At 37.3% G+C, this 17688-nt stretch overlaps 1 protein-coding gene across 3 annotated transcripts in view; it reads left to right on the top strand.

Moving 5' to 3' along the window:
• CABCOCO1 (ciliary associated calcium binding coiled-coil 1) overlaps nucleotides 1-17688 on the top strand; it is a 225904-nt gene that overhangs the window by 32837 nt on the left and 175379 nt on the right. For all 3 annotated transcript variants that reach the window (XM_021269566.4, XM_072040065.1, XM_038181623.2), the window contains one exon: nucleotides 4776-4866. The gene's annotated coding sequence lies outside the window, so the exon portion shown is untranslated. The remainder of the gene's footprint in view (nucleotides 1-4775; nucleotides 4867-17688) is intronic.

Here is a 17688-nt window from a genome sequence, read left to right as displayed (position 1 = left end):
CTTTCAATAAAGAATGCTTTCTGTTTTTCAAATTTGTATTTTTTAGATATACTTCTCTTTTGCTAAAATCTGTCTATAGTAGGTCTCGCTCCCTTTGTAACTGTAAAAGGAGCAAGGCTGTAAGGGTATTCTGTATGGTAGGTGACAGATCCAAAGCAGCAAATCAGGATTACCTACCAAAGCTCATTAATTTGCACATATAAAGCAAACTTCTGCACCTCATCTTTGTGTTTAAAGTGCTTCAACTTTTCTGGTATTTTTTTAAAGTTACAGCTTCTATTTCTCCAGATCTTTAAACACCCGGGATAAATTCCTGTTGACTTCTGTGTGTTTCTACCAACCAGAAATTTTGCTTCTGGCTTTCTTTAGGACTTAAATTGTGTGTGCTGGAAGAAAATGTCAGATTAGACTCAGGAGAAGAAGAAATACAAAAATAATCACATGTCTAAACTATGGCCAGAAAAAGGAAAGTGGGAACTGGTTTATTTCAATTTAAATTACATTTTATGCTTGCTTGAAAATCCAAATGTGGATTTAGTTTTCCAGGTTAAATAACATATCAGAAGTACTGTGTGGGACAGCAGATACTTCAAAGAAAGTTGATAGGAAAATGCACATAGTAGAAATTTTAAGTAACATTTGCTGCTAATTGTTTTTGTATCTTGTGGATAAATAAGGAGGTAATTTTTTTTTTTAAGTCATTTTTTCCACACTTAACTCTTCTCCACTTGTAGGGAAGTTTCAAAGGGCAATTTTAACTTCCTTCTAAAGAAAAATATACTACAAACATGAAATAGCTTGCCAAAGAAGTTTGGTTTCTTAATTGTTCTTCATGTTTGTGTTGCTTCTGTAGTTCCAATTCTACTGGTGTATTCGGATGCCATGTATGTCAAACATTCTCCTTGCTAGCAGTTTCATTATTAGTTCCCATTTCTGCTGCATCTCTTGCTCAAGTTCCTGGCTCCGCTGAGGGCATTTAGTTGGCTTACCCTTGCAGATGGCTTGGCAGAAATAAGGTTCTCTGAGGACTCTGAATGAGGAGGGGGGGGAGTGACAGAAAGGAGGTCGTTAGGACAGGCCTGTCTGTGCAGTGGTGGATGGTTAAAGGGTGAGCATGGGGTAAGGTGGATGACTCCCTAACTCATAATGCATGTCTTTCAAACAGTAGCTGGGCTGGGTTGCCAAGGAATTGTGTTTAGAAGAGGAGTATTTCACCTGTGGGCATTTGGAGCCTGTGGATACTTTGCCCAATGTTATTCTTCATTCGAAAGCACGACCTGTAACTATGTGAGTTCATCCTAGTGAGCAGCAAGGACATTTGCATGAAAGGGAGAGGTTCAAAGCAAGGCTCTGTATGAATGAGAAACCTACAGGTAAGGTGAGAGTATAAATGTCTCTGGCAGGAGAATAGTGAAAAAACAGGAGTCAAGATTGTTTGTATGACATTTTTTTTCTATTCTTTTCGGTTAATTTCTCTCATTCTTTGCTGTGAGGGGACAGAGATTCTTATCCCCTTTGTTTTCTAAGGCACATTTTTCATGCTAGCAAATACCAGCTCTGAATGTGATTGTACGAATAGAAACCTCCTTTTAGTGTTACAGTTTTTAGCTTTGTTTAGGGAACAGATGGAAGGTATGGCCAAAGCACTGTTTCCAGGGGAAACTGCATCTCTACTAACTTAAATCCTGAGCATTTCCACCACCATTTTCTTCCTTTAAAACCTTTACTGGTTTTGAAAGAAGGGTAAGGCTTTTGGTTACCAGATACAGCAGTCCCAACATTTGTCTGGGCTCTGGCTGCTACTTTGAACTTTAATTCTTCTCTTAAGGAAATTAAAAAAAATGTATTATTTACTACCAAGGACATTTTCTTCATTAACTATTATTTAAAACTGTTATCTAAAAATAGCCCATATAATATCCAACAGAACAGCAATGGATGGTTATAAAACAAAGTGAAGGGTCATGATCATTTGTGGCTTTGTATTAAGGTGTGAATCTAAGCCTCTAAACCCCAATTTGTTGATTTCTTTTTTTTTCAAGATGTTTTTCTAGCTCTGATACCAGCCCACCTAGCTAGATGGATAATTAGTTTCAACATCAGAAAGACTTCAAATAGAACAGTGCTGTGAACTGAGTGGTCTGGTTCCTTTCAAGTGCTTACCTACTGCACAAGTGTTAGACAGAAAGGTTTTGCTGTTGTTGTTGTTGTTTTATTTTTGTTTTATTTTATTTCAAATTTCAATGTTATTCAGTCTTACACTCTTACTCACACAGGTCACTTTGGCATTAGTATTAAAAAACAAAAGTAGTGGACAATTTATTAATTAGTAGTGGACAATTAATTAATTAATTTTCTTTCCCTCAGAGAAAATTACGTAGCATCAAACACTTTTTAGAATAACCATCCAACTACTTTTGGTAGCTGGTACCAGGTAAGCAGTAAGTAAGAGAGGAATATTTGTTGGTTACAGATGGTAAGAATAACTGATTTTAGAAAATTTTCTCATCTAAGTAAATTGTTAGCTTACTGGTAATCTCTCAGGCTGTTCTAGTGTGATCTATAAGGGACAGGCCATTGGGTTCAAGAATGTCTGTCATTAAAAGTGACTACTTAGGGTATGTCTGTAGAGCATGATGGTTTTGCTCTTAATGTGTAGAAATTCCTGCTGTTGGGTCATTAATAGTCGTCTTTGCACCATCCAGCTCAAAGCTTGTGCAGATAACTTTATCTACACTGTGTCTTTGATGGCATTCATTTCCAAGCAGAAAGCGTGTTTCTCTGCAGCAACAGAAGTAAAGACACATAAATAGGTGGAAATATAAAAGCAAAGAAGATAGAGAAGGGACATGATGAACCTTAAAATAAATCCAATGCCTGTTGCAGCCAGCTGTCAGCATTTAGCTATCTGTTATATTTTCCTATAGGATGCTTTCAAGGCCTGCAGTTTAGCAAAGTACATAGTGAAGACTGAAGCAGGGCCTGTGGTAAAAAGTCCAGCAAACAAACAGAGGAGGTTATGCTAGCCATAAAGGATAAGGAATATGGAGATTGTAGTGATTCAGGTCATGTAAGAACTTGCAGACACAGATACAGGAAGGAACTTTACAAACATCAAGGGACAGAATGTACTGAAGATAAAATAAGCCTTGAATGATATTAAATGATGCATTTGATATTAATAAAGCCAATAGAGATGAATCACTTAGTTTTTGCTGTATTTTTGGTTTGGGTAGATCTATCTATCTATCTATCTATCTATTTATTTATTTATTTTACTGTTTTTAATTAAAAAGGTAAATAAAATTATTAGGGATATTGAGAAAACAGTCTGACATAGCAAGATCTCTGCTGATTTCCTGGGGAGGAGTTCCACAGCCAATATTTGAAGGAACAAGAGAGATCTTTGAGGTATATTCTTTAAATGAATGTCACCCCCACAGTACTTACGTTGGATTCTGAGTAACCACAAAGAGTTAAAAAAAATCCAGATTGCTGAACAACTCAGGATGACTTAAGGAAAACTAGTAAAATATAGATCAGTCCCCAGAGGAAAAGGCAGTAAATGAAATGGGACAAAACTCAAGAAGTTTGTGCTGGAGTAAACCTCTCCAGTCCTATAGTTAGTCATGTAATTGGTGCTGTATGTGGATTCAGTGGTTTTCCTGTACATATCTGCTTGCAAAATGGGGATGTGAATGATCTAATGCCCATCTTCTATTTCAGTATGTTCACATCAGTTTAACTATGCCATAACTCATGAAAAGGTTTTCTCGAATGCTGTTCCCCAGTGGCAGGATGCCACGTGACATTAGATGTACAGTATAATATCTTTTTGCATCAATACATGAAGTAAACCTGATACTTTATTTAGAGAGGGAAAAGTATGGATGAAAGAACCATGAATTCAAGATGGTAAGGTTAATGGGTCAAAATCTAACCTAAATAAAACTCTCAATGAGAGTTTTGCCTAAGCAAGGACTGTGGGATTTAGCCTTAAGAGAATTAACAAGGTACATCAGGTCTCTTCACTGTTCTGACTGCCAGAAGCCTGTCTGGACTGTGTCCAGATATACATTATCAATCACAGCAGATTAAAGAAGTGAGTACAGGAAATGATGTGTACTGTTTCGTATTGTCTGTTCTGCACATACATGTATGTAGACAGGTACAGTAATAACTCTACAAAGAAAATGAGAGGAAAAAGCACGGAATTATTTTAATCAGTTAATGTTTTTCTCATCTACCTGTTTTCTGGGAAAGTAATTATTTTCAAGTAATTGTATGCTGCCTTTTAAAAATTCTGTTACAGTTCATTCTTCACCTCAGGAATCCTTTTTGCTCTTCTAAAGCTGTTGTGGATCCCTCCCCCTTGAAAAAAAAAGTCTCATAAAATGTTTGCAAGTCTTGTTTATATACCCATAACATTTTTCATCATACTGTGACAGCTTCACTGAAAAATTATTTTAATTATCTCAAAATGAATCACACGAAGAGTGAATATGAAAATATAAATCTTATGTCTGACTGTACTTTAATTGCTTTGGCTAATGAAAGAGGCATGAGATAATCTGCACAATGCAAAAGCAAAATTGCATGAACAATATAACCAGTATTAAAAATGTGCTGAATCTGTACTACTCACTCTGCTTCAGTGGGAAGATATGGGGACTGTACCTGTACTGCAGTGCTTGCTTTCTGCTACTGATATGACAAGCTAATTTCATTAGGAAATGGTGTTGAAAACGCCTAATAATTATCTTTCTGTTCTCTAGGTCAGCAGCGCTAATGAGCAAAACAAAGTAAATTTATGTTCCTGAAGCTGTGGGCCGTCTCCTGACAACCTATCCGCAAGAGTTCAGCTATGTGAGTAGCTCTTATGTGACAGAGTGATGTGAGCCAATGCCTTGTATATGTTACTTTAGCAAAATGCACACTGATCGTAATAAGTAACATATTCCTACAAGCATGTCAATGAAGCCAGACAAAAATGTGCACCAGCAGGTAAGAGAATTATTTTAAATATGTACACACACAACAGATCAAATCTGTAGGCCTCATTAGGTATTGTCTTTTTCCACAGTAAAAATTTTTGCTTCATCGGTTCCTAACCTTGTGATCTTTGACTGAATTTTATGTAAGATGTTGCACACAGGCAGTTTACTTTTACAGACTTCTGAACTTTCAGCTGTTTAGAAGCTGTTGGTTGAAGGTGATGAATACAACAAAGAACGAGGGTTTGACAGAAAACTGGTGTTAGAACTGTTACTTTGGTCAGTGGCTCTTCTACCAACATAATGCAGGAATGCTGCAGGGTTATTAACCAACAAATCTCTCCTCTGTAGTCTAAAAATATCTCCCAATTGGGTGCCTTAGTAAAATGCCATGTGTTATAAATGGCAAAGCTGATTTTGAACTTACAGGGATAGTGAGGAAGGACTGTTAGAGCTTTGATATTTAGCAGAGTGGTAATGGACATGTAGCCATACACATAGATAACCCTAAGTAATTGCTTTCCCTGCTTAGATTAGATGTTTTTTATCTTGGACTAAATCCATAAGTCAAAATCCTGCCATTGTTTACAGTTGTCTTCACAGGGTATGTATGTCTGACTTTATTTATTTATTTATTCAGTTTTGGGACAATCCTCTTTAATAATTTATAAATCTCAGTTTTCTCTTGGTTCACAAATATTGCACTGAGTTTTAAATCAGTGTGGTTAATGACAGGCATTAAGTGAACTTGCTGACTCAGGAAATTAGTAGTGATTAAGAGAGGCTCTCACATAGGTCAAATCAGCAGTGACAGGATATTTTTGCCATCTGATGGCTGTTTCAGGCTCATGCTGGCTGTGGACACTTTCAATTTGTATAGCACACTTCATCCTCTGCTATTATGTTTTACCTTCTGTGATTTCAACAATAAAAGTTTTATCCAGTGTAGCAGTGGGCCAGATATGTCATTAGTGTAAATCAGAGTGATACTACACTCCCTTATGCCAACAATTCATCTGGTTCAAGATGTCTCTAATAACATGGCATGGGTACCATGAAACCAAAACTGTGGGACTTAAACTTTTTTTGGAAATACTGATCTATGTGTTTTTCATGGGAGGAAGGGTATTTGTAATTAATGCTGTCTTCTCACATGCAGTGAAACCATGTAGGACGATCTCAATTTATTGCAGGTTATAAGTCAGCATGGTATGCTGTGTGTCTAGGGTATAAAGCATTTTCATATCCAGCTCTATTATTTCAAACTGTTAAATATATTTCCCCCAGGAATTTGAGATTTCTTTCCCTTTACTCACCTGGACCTTGCAGTCCATTTTTCTGTCACTTTTTTGTATTGTGTTAACCTTTGTTGGGCAGTGTGATAATTTGACTCTTTGTCAATATGAACACCCTTGTTGCTGGGGGCATTATTAGCTTCCTCTCTTCCACAGTATTCTGGGAGTAACTTCTCACAAGTTATTGAAGTTCTGCTCAGTTTGCTAATGAATTTCCCTGGTGTTTTTTTGGTTTAATACAAAATGTTCAGGTATTTTAAATACAGAGAGTATATAGATAAAAGTTAAATGAACAGAGAGCAATTTCAAGTTCACTACAGACATCCATTATGCAAACATACCAGAGAAACCAGTTGATTTTTCACAGTGCCATTGCATGAGTGTAAGTAGATTTTCCTAATTTGAACATCTACCATACTGAATTTGTTCCAAGCTGCTGATTCACTTAAGAAATATCTCTCTAGTGAGCAGCACCATCTGTATTCTTCTTTCTAAATATTTAAACTAACTATGTATTATTTCATACTTGTCAAACCTTTCAAGGCTTTATGATATTTCAAGAATGTTGTTTGGAACAAGCAGTTTGGAATCTGTTTTTGTGTGCTCTTGCTACTAATTCTATTTCACCATAACTGATGTAAGTGTTTACTTAGCTCCCTCCAGTGACTCAATGAGCAAATAAGTCCATGGTGTGCTATCATTCTAGATACTGCAAAACAAGTTACTACTAAAGGCAAGTTCATTTCTTTAGATGAAATTATATGTAGCATTCTGCAACATAATGACTAAATACTACGTGCTAAAACCACTTTAGCTTATAATAAACAGCAGCAGCTGAGATTTACCACATAATTCTGCTATTATTTCTTATTAATACTTTCTTATACTTGGCAGAAATAATGAATGAATTTGAACATTAAGTGGGAGGGAAAAAGCCCCACAATTCTAAAAGAGCATTAGTGTGTTTTGGAGAAAAAGGAGTGGGTTCAGAATCTGAATTCATTTTCTGAGTTGTGTTGAAGATGCTACTTTAATCTTTATAATGATATGCAGAAAAAACACTAGCTATAATCAGCTTTGGAAACAAAAGTATTATACATTTTATCTTGAGGAAAATCTGTCTGCTTTTACTACAGGTAGAATGAATTTAACTGAAATAGGGTCCATTTGTGAAAATTGTTCCAATTTTTGAAATATATGTGAAGAACAAAAAAATACAGTTGTTTATGAGCTGAATTGAATCAGGAAATGCTCTTGAAGCTGAAAAACTATGGAGAAAGCTGTGCAGATAAATTGCTATAGTATTCATGATAGGAACAGGAAAAATGACAGTATAAAGAGAACTGATTAGATACTCAGAGGGAACTTATAGTCCTATTGAAGTACAAGGAAGTTTTGCAGCTGATTTCAGCTGCACCATGATTTAAATATGTCAGAATGAAGCTTTGGAAGAGATTCTTCAAGCTTGTATATCCATCACTGAAAATACATCACTGAAGACTTTAATTTTAGAGTATTGCATTTGCAGTGTAAAGAATGAATTTATAATTTCTAATACTCCACCTCAATTCCTTTGGTAGTTTGAGAGAGACAAAAAAAAAAAAGAAAGAGAAAAATAAAGAAAGCTGTGAATTATAAGGTTCTTTATGCTGGGACACATTCTCAGTTATTATCATTTATTTGTTTTAATGTAGCATCTAGGAAGTGCCCCCTTAGGACCAAGCCATCACTGTACTTGGACAAAACCCTCATAGCAGAGTGCCAAAGAACTAGCAGAGTATGAGAAGTTAGTATAACACATTGTGAACTGGAGCCAGGCTGAAGGCAATGACAGGAACAAAAATCTTGGCTAAGGCTGTTGATATCTTATTTTCACAAAAAAAAAAAAAAAAGAAATCACAAACCCAAGAATTTTTATTACTTTTTCCTCTTCGCTTTTCTTTTCTACACTTAGTTCTTTCCTCCTATGCCTTGCAACTTCCATTGTCCTCAGCGGAAAAAGCAGTACGTAGAGCACAAAAAAGAATGAGGGAAGAAAAAATGTGACAACAAACTTAGATTGTTATGCTGAAATTATAGAAAGATGCCAAAATTGTTAAAAAGAAGCAATAGCGTTTCCACTGTGGAAAAACACAGTTTTAAACAACTCCAATGTGTAGAGGTCGATCTGTAGTAACAAGCCTGGTTTGTACAGCTCTGGAGCTGGTGTAGTTGTGGTTCAGTGCATGGTGACACAAAGCAGGCAGAGCAAGGACTTCTCCCTGATCACCTAGAGGGAAAACTTTCTCCAGCATGGTTATAATTTACAAGTATCAATACAAGTACAAAGCCAGCTTTAGGTGGTGGAAAAAATAAGTTGGTAAGCATCTTCTACCAAAAAAAAAAAAAAAAAGTGCACTTAGTGCACTTTCTTGTGGAGATTTGATAAAGCAAATTCAAAAAAGTACTAAAAAAAAATTAATTGTCAAGAAAATAGAATATCATAAAGTCTTGGGACTGGATCTTTGCTTCTTAAGGGTGCTTAACGGTAAGATTGTACCAATTAAATGTACTAGGAACTTTATAGTATAAAGTATTTCCTTTTGGTTGGACCACTTAATTTTTCATTGTGCAATAAAGTGGTACAAAATACAATGTATTCCTGTTACAACTGACAATGAAACAAAATTAATATTTTCTTGCATCATTTCTTGAATGTTAGAATATACTATTGGATTGTCTTTTGTTTGTTCCTGTGTGGGGGAAGTTGTGTGTGTTTGTCTGTAAACTGACCTCTGCTGCTGCTGGGAATATACTTACTCATCATATAAAGTATTTCAATGTAATTGCTGTGGGCCTGCACCATTTTTACCCAAGTTGAAACATTGTCTGTTATTTCTTGTTGTTTATACATTCTGTGGAAAATTAAGCAGGAAAAGCTGGGTCAGAGAAGCTGGCTCCATGCTGTGCTCTGAGCATGACGGGAGTACTGCTCATTTGTATCTCTGGTTCAGCAGTGAGCATCGTTCTGTGTTTTGTGTTCAGTTATTGTTCCCAGAGCTAAAGGGGCACCACAATACCCAGAATATTTTCCACCTTTGAGCTCATTACAGTTGCTGTTTCTGCAAATCAGTCTTCCCTTTGGCTGTACAGACCAATGATAGCCACAGCCAGTGGGATTTTGGCACATTTTCTATTTGGTGTACCTTAGAGAAATGTTGAGGACCTCTTTCTCCTTGATCTTCTGGCTCCTGTTCTTCTTCTATCAATTTAATTTTTAGGCAAGACACAGCTGATGCTGGAGGGTGGCAGGCAAGGCCACAGAGGGCTCAGAAACACAGAGACAGAGATCATTAATATGGCTTTCTAATCCACAAGGCACCATTCTGAAAATCAGAGCAGTGACAAAGTAACAGCATACTCTGAAGCTCTTAAACTTCTGTACCAGTTCAGACTTCAGCCCCAAGACAGGTGGTCTTCTTCCTGGACAGAGTGAAGAAATGCAGTGGAAGCTCCGTGGGTAGGAATGCCTGTTTTGTATGGCCAGGTCTAGGGCAGATGATATAGGAGCATAGCTTTTAACCAGGCAGTGAAGAAAAATAAAAATGGGCCTCCAGTAGCAAACCAGACTACCTCTTCTGTGTGAAAAAGAATATAAATGTTTTAGTTAGTTTGGCCAGTGAGACAGAAGAATTGTTTGTATTTGGGTTGTTACAGGGAAGAGTTTAGGTATGTGTATTCTTTTGGTTGTCAAATCAGGGATGTTATCCATCTGGAGTATTAAAGTTTGATCACCAAGTTAGACTGTTGGAGTCCTGTTGCGAGGTCCTCTGAAATTAGGATGCCTTCTCTGTTGCTAAGCTTGGTCTATCTGAATCTGGGCTTGTAGTGCTTATCTTATGGTTTGCTTATGATTAATAAAATATTAAGTCTTCCTTTCCTGGCAGCAATGAACAGATGGGGGAATCAGCTGATCTGATGAACTCTGTGTGCACATGTACACAGTCAACAAATAATCAGAAAAATAAGGATCATGCTCAGATGTTACCTATTTAAACATATTTATAGAACCACAAACTAAATGTGCTGCCAAAAGGGTGAATTGACTGAGGAAAGTTTATTATTGTATGCATTATTTATCTTTCATTCACATCAGGTTTAATTAAAAAAACTGCAGTTTTTCCAAATATTTATTCAGGATACTGTTATTAAATGTAAATGTGGCATTTTGCATAAAGTCAGTGTTAACTTTTTGGATTAGAATTTTAAAGAGCAGTATACAAATTATAAGTATTTCTTAGGAAGCATTTATGTGCTTTTCATTTCAATAACAAGTCAGCTGGCAAAATTGTGTAGAAAATAAGTATCTATGAGAAGCAACAGACAGCTCTGGAGCATATATTGAGTCTCTATTGCATGTTTAGGATTGCAAAACACAGCAAACCACACACATAAAAGTAGCTTTAACACAGCAAGAGAATAAAGCCAAAATAGTCTTGAGCTGGCAAAGTAAACCTGCATAATTACCTAGCTTACCCTTCCCTAAACAGCAACTCATGCCATTGTTAGAGGTGAGACGTGTCACAGAGTAGAGCCCAGTCCCTGGAACACAGCTGCCAGCCTTGGGGAGAGTGAATGAGCCCAAGGGATGCTAGGGAGTGAGGTGATCCCAGTCACAGCTCCCAGACCAGGAATGACAGTGTCATTGATCCTGGATAGCTCTCATGTAAGCAGGGGCACTGTTAGTTGGTGGCTGTGCTGAGGAAATGGGCCAGACAGGGTTTTGGGTACAGAAGAGTATCTGTGGAGAAGTCTGAAGAAAGAAGAAGAAGCCTAAGAGGATCCAAAGAGAACAATGCTACGAGAATGCTGTAGCACACTTTGAACTCACATCAGTTTGTATGGATGTTCCCAATTCAGTACTGAGGCCTCAACATCCACTTTTGCCCCTCATGTTCCCCAAATGCTGTCACTGGCTGTTCTAAGGAGTGACCGCGTGTGTGTCTGGGATGCAACACTTGCAGACCTGTTACGTATGCTGCACTTTACTAGGCACATGTCTAATAGAAAATTTGTATTTCTGTGCATCACTGGCTAAAGCATGTTTGCAGGACTGTGGCTGAAAAAAGGAAGACTGTGTTCAGAGGACAGTTCTGAAAATGGGATTTACAAAACCCAAACTGCACAAAATGTTGTTTCCTAACCTTGGACAAGGACCACCCACGATTGATTTAATGTTGAACATGGCTGGAGACATATAGAAGACATTTTCCGTATCAGTATTTCTAACTTTGCATCAGCCCAGCAGTTTTCTCCTGAAAGGTGATTTCTCCACTGAATGACAATCAGACTACATTGCTATTAATAGAAATGAAGAAGTACACATCATCTGCTCTACCCTCCCCTCTTGCTGTCAAAGCTAAGCACCTAGGAGACAGCAAATGTTTCTGTTTACTAATGGAAAAGTACCTGGACAGACCTCACTTGCCCTGGGAAGGCTGAAAAGTGGGCCAAAGGCACTTTCAAGATTAAAAAAAAAAAAAAAGCCTAAACAGGAGGCAGGCAAAAAATAACTATGAACCAACACAGAGAAAATACAGGGAAAATGTCCATTATTTTTGAATTTCAGCCAAGATGACTTTCAAGACTGCCTTACTTTATAGGGTAGTCCTTCCCTTCAGAAGGCTTGTGGTGGAGCAAATTTGCCTTTTTTCCAGTCTCTGACCTTCTAACAAGACATATGTTTCTGGAATTGAGAAGGTGGTTTTGCTCTTTAGCCTGTCCCTCTCCAGATACCCTCTGCACTACACAACCGTGATTCATTGATAGGGCAACTCCTTTTGTGTATGCAAGGAGATAGGATCATACCAAGTGTGGTATAATAAAAGTTGAATATATTTTCAAGATAAATATCTAACCCTTCAATAACTCTTTCTCAGAACCAGTCTCTCCAGGGCACGAGTGAGGTCATCATCATTTCAGGGAGGAGGGTACTGAGGCTGCCTTTTGCACTGCTTCCATACAGAGTTGTAAGTAAAATCACAAATGTGTCATTAAAAATTACCAGGCATGAGAATTACTGTTTATTCTTTGTACTGCCTGAGAGACATACTGATGAACAGAACCCTGTCTGTCTGTGCAAACACTTAGTGAACTTAAAAAGTGCCCTTTGAATGTGTTACACACAATGATTTGGTTTAAGTGGAATTTAGAGTTTACCAGCTTCTTCAGCAGTCTTGATTAAAGGTTTCCTGACCTTTCTGGGATATACAGGACTGCAAAGAAGGGAGTTATATGTAAAATGTCAGAAAGCCTTTAATGAACATATTATCCAAAAGTTTCCATATTATGTCTCATTTGGATGGAAAAATTTCCATTCAGTATACTGCAAGTCTTTGAGAGGGCCCAGACTAATGCCCCAAATGCCTCTTTTAGTGAAAAGGGGCCTTTTATAAATGAATAAATAAAAATTTATAACAAGATTTTATAGATTTTATACATAAAAAAAGATTCATGTCGCACAGTAAATTGAACTCTGTTAAAGAGCGAAAGAAAGTGTAAGAATCCTTTGTCTAAAGCACCTCGAGCAATAGCATGTCATCTATTGCTTTGTTAGTGTATAGATTGTTTTATTACTGTATTGACAGAAGCTGGTCAGACCTCAGATCTCATCTTTTTAAACAGTAGGGTAGCTCTGGGCAGTTCTTTGCTGGAAAACTGCTCTAACTTTCAGGCAAAATATGATCCAATGCATTTATGAGTATCTTTGTTGAAGAGATCTGATGGCACAATACCTAGTTGCTCTTTGCTGGAGATACGTACATCAATGCCATCATAACCCTGGCTTTTGTAATAGCTTTTAAGTAGGCACAGTGAATATTACAACAGTCAAAAGATTACATTTCCTGAAATGTGAATTTGCTTTCAGTCTTACACCCTAAGTAGTTTAATGTCAGTCTTGTTGCAGCTGCCTTTGTGGAGCCACAAAATGTCCAGTCATGTCTCACTTCCTAAGCAGCTTAAGAAATATGCCTCGATAAAGGCTACTTGGGACCATATCTTGGAATACTTAAATGCAGCTGAAACTGCACTTGTGTGAGGCTACTATTTCCTTGGTTCTGGATTTAAGGACTGCACCTTTTGATGGAATACAAGATGTAAAGGTTTTATTTCCTCATCAACTCCATGATTTGTGGTCAGTCTTGTGGGCCAAGTGGCATCCATGTGATGAATCATTTAACTGGATTTCTGATTGTTGGACAGAAACCATTAGATTTGCTCGAAGCCAAGTATTACCAAATGCTCAGAAAGATCGTAGGGTATGGGAGTGACTCCAGTCCTTTTGTGAAGTTGTGCTTGTGCTTAGTATGCAACACTGTTGTAGTAAGCCTCGTGCATCCCCAAAACAGTGTCAAGTGCCTGTAAATAAAGAGTATAAAAGCTGTAATTTCCCCTATTCCCCATGGGCAAAATGTACTTCATATGTAGCTTTATTTTAATGGAAATCTCTTACTCTGTTCTTTGGTGAGGAGCAAAAAGGCAAAAACTATCACAGTGGCTAAATCTCTCCTTGGGCATTCATATGAATGCTTATGTTGATTTTTCATTTCACTTTACACAAATATTTTATGCTCAGGGGAAATAATTTCTCAGGGGAAATTATTTGCCATCATATTTTCAGTGTTACTGTCTTTCAAGGACTAATTCATTACATACAGCTGTTCCAAGGTGGAGGTGAAAGAGGAATGAAAGAACAAACTAAACTTCTGTAACAGTTTAGAGTAAAAGAAATATTTGTGGAAAATCGTAGGAATTACCCAAGTCTTCCCTTCTGTCCACTAGGCTAAGTAGCAACTGTTCTGCCTGATTGACTCATCTTGGAAACATTTGTATTTGAATAATTTTCCCGGTGTTTATAAACCTTCCTGGGTAAAAATTTTTGTGGCCAGTACCACTTCATTGCGGTATCCTCTGCTTTTTACAATTTAAAATGAGAACAAAACCAAGCTTAGTGAGAATATTACAGTGATCTTTATCAGACTGTTCAGGATAAGAGTTGTTGTCATTAGGAATTACATCACTGTTTTAGGCAAATTGTTCCAGATGTTCTGCTCGTTAAGAATGCGAATCTTTTTAGGAGAATAGGACAGAGTAATTCTTTAAAAACCATGTTGGATTGACAGACAATTACTGTATTTCTAAATGTAGATTTTGTGGAATTTGCAGTTCCTAAAATAGAGTGAAAAAGGGAAATTAAACGGAGAATTTTAATAGGCACCTATCCAGAAAGAAATTGAACACTACATCTCTAATTGTTCTTACATGAACTTGGGCTGAAGACCTGGTCTTTTCTCTGTAGGGGAAAAAAGTCTGTCGAAAAGGGTTTGTCTATCCTTTGTGTTGCTAATTGGAATTTACATGGTATATACACAGAATCAGGCTTTGTAAGGATGATGCTGAACAGATGCCTCTGAAATCAGAATTTTCTGTGCATCACAGAGGAAGACAATCCTTAAAATCTCTTGAATGTTTGAACAATCTCTTTGAAGTTAAAATGTTGTGTAAAGGTATTAAAATTCAGCCCAGAGGACTCTACATGTGAGAACCCAGTTCATTCAGGTCTCACTATACCTTGCAATTTTTTTTTCTCAGGATGCTTGCAAGCATGTTTTCCTTTCTAAACATTCAGCATCTGTTTGAAATGTTCTGAACAACTGTAGTTTGATGCATTCAAATCCTTAAATAATTCAGTGGATCCCCGCATTTGTACATAAATACTCTCCTCAATTATTCACCAAGAAGAGCTGTTCTTTAAGGAGATAGTTTAGTGATCGTACTTCTGTCCAGACACACCCTTGATTATACCAGAGGTATTGTGAACACTGACAACTTCGAGTTCACAGAAGCTAATCAGTTCTTCATGTAACTATCTTATTCCAGTTACAAGTCTTACAAGAGTACTGGATTTCCTGGGTGGTGAGCACGAGTAGTCCCTTTTATAGAATATAAGATTTTGATAGAGGACAGTATTAAATACCATATTTTATATTAGGAAGAAAAGAATACTGAAACTTTTTGTTCTTGCTGAAAATCCTTGAATTTACTATAGTTTCACACTCTCACAGTCCTCTCAGTATGCTTAGAAAACATTTGTACTTCTGATTCTTTTTCAGAGTCAGCTGTGTGACCTATCAGATAATGTATTTGTTGGAATGCATTTTACTTGCTTGTTTTGAGGCATGCACATGCAATAGATCTGGATTTTTTTAGCATAATTATTATTTTTTTTTAATATATATTTTTTTGGACCACCCTAAGATGCTATAAAATACTAGTTACGTTTTTGGTGGACTGGAACAAACAGTAGGTAATGAAGAAGTGTATATAATAGAGATGTTGGAAAGCAGAGAAAAGTACTCCAGATCAACGGAACTATGATTCATGGGAGTCAGTGGGAGGGAGGAACAAAAAAAGGAAAGAAGAAGACAAAGAGAGATTTATCATGTGAGCAACAAACATAGAAGAAAGAAATCACATAATCTGTCTGCAGAAGCAGAGGTTTCTTTCCATAATTTGCAGTGATTTTTTGTCCATATGTTGTACGACTACAAATATTGTCCTAGTATATACAAATACATATAAACTCTGGTTCTAATTTTCATATGACTTCAATAAAACAAAATGATACCAAATATTTGGGTCTGACATCCTGGAGGGGTGGATTCCGTGGGTTAAAACCAGATCTCAAGAAGCAGTATGATCAAAGTGTGTGAGGTATCTCAGCACCACTGAATGTTTGTACCCTTCAGAACTAAGACATCTGTCCCTCATTGCATGTAGGGCAATTAGCATAACTTCTTATTTGTGAAATCAGTGATGCCTGTGAGAGTTCCAGGAATGTTTAGCACATTTCAGAATCTGAGTATTCAATGTCATTTATCCTTAAGGTGCTCCAAGAGCAATGAAAAAATTAGTGCACTGTGTGGAGCTATGCTTCTTTTTATACATTCTGTATTTACAGCTGTTTCCAGGTGAATTCCTGTCAGCAGATAAAAAAGCAGATAGAGAGCAAAATAAATACTTCTCAGCTATTTCAGTTATGATGTAGAACTCGGAGGATAATAGCCTTGATGTATTTCCTGCTTAATGAAGTAACATTCCTCTGAGGTGGGTAATTGCTGCAGTAGGGCTCTGTTCAAAGAGATTTCTCTCTGCTCTTACTCTGCATTCACCATGGTGATACCTCAGCCTCCTGAAGTTTAGGATGTTATTTTCCGTTTGTGAGCTGTGATCTTAATGAGGGCAATTGTTACACATTTCCCAGCACTGATTATTGGTAACAACCCCTATGTTGCAAGTATTCTCTGTGTGATCCCCACTGAAGTTAATGGGGTTGTAGGTGTAGAGTTTGTTGAATAACACTCACGGTTAAATGGAGGTACTGATCTTGCTTACAGTGCGATTAAAGGTTGAATTTCCATTTCCTTTAGTGGGAGCATGGCAGGGAAGAGGTAGTATCATGCAGTACTGCTTAAAACTGGAATCTGAGGTGCCAAGAGCACTGGCTTAGCAGCATTTCTCTCTATTTGTACCTGTACTAAGGAAATACCTATCATTCCTGCAGAGTGTGTAACAGGAGCGCTCAAAGGTCTTGATCAGTGATCCTGCCACTGGCGTACTAGCTAGTACGGTTCCTTATCAGTCAAAGCTGAAGCAAAGACCAGCCAAAAGAACAGAAACAGATTTTGAAAAACTGTGCCAAGGGTTCTGCTTTTGTCACTCTGTTCTGCTATCTGCCTCCAGGTTACATCAGGCCATTGGTCTGCACTGAGTCCTGTCACTGCTGTTCATGGGAAATATGAAGAAAAACAATGACAAAGATGAATTGTGGGTCTCACTCAGAGGGACTGGGGAGCTGAGAAACATGGGTTTCAGTCTACCTCTGTTCATTCTGGTTGTTTTTATCAGGCTGTCGATGCTACTGCTGAGTTACAGAATTGCTGCTGGGCCATATTGCTGCTGTTGTGATGAAAGCAATGGCTGTGCTGGTTAATGCCTAGTCCGTGTGATCTGTTGTAATGTTGTACACAGACTAAATTAAGTAATCAATGTGGTTTCTACCTTTGGTTTCCTCAGAAGTGGGCATCATGGGAGTGTTTAAGAGTGATTTTTCTTCTTTATCTGGGCCTGCCCAGGTCAACCCCACAAGCGAAAATGGAAATCTGGTCACAGCAAATTACAAACAAAAGTAAAGAAAGAAAATAAATGGCCCATAAAAGGACTGTAATGAATAAACATATGCTTTCAGGATCAATATGCATACTATAGAAGGTGTAAAGAGAGACTGCATAACAATCAAACAAACAAACAAACAAAAAAACAACACACACAAACAAAAAACTCACCAAACCTTTAATAAT

Source organism: Anas platyrhynchos, chromosome 6 (assembly GCF_047663525.1).
Source record: "Anas platyrhynchos isolate ZD024472 breed Pekin duck chromosome 6, IASCAAS_PekinDuck_T2T, whole genome shotgun sequence".
Classification (NCBI taxonomy): Eukaryota; Metazoa; Chordata; class Aves; order Anseriformes; family Anatidae; genus Anas; species Anas platyrhynchos.
The sequence above is the reverse complement of the archived record's forward strand: the minus strand, read 5'-3'. Positions and strand labels throughout refer to the sequence as shown.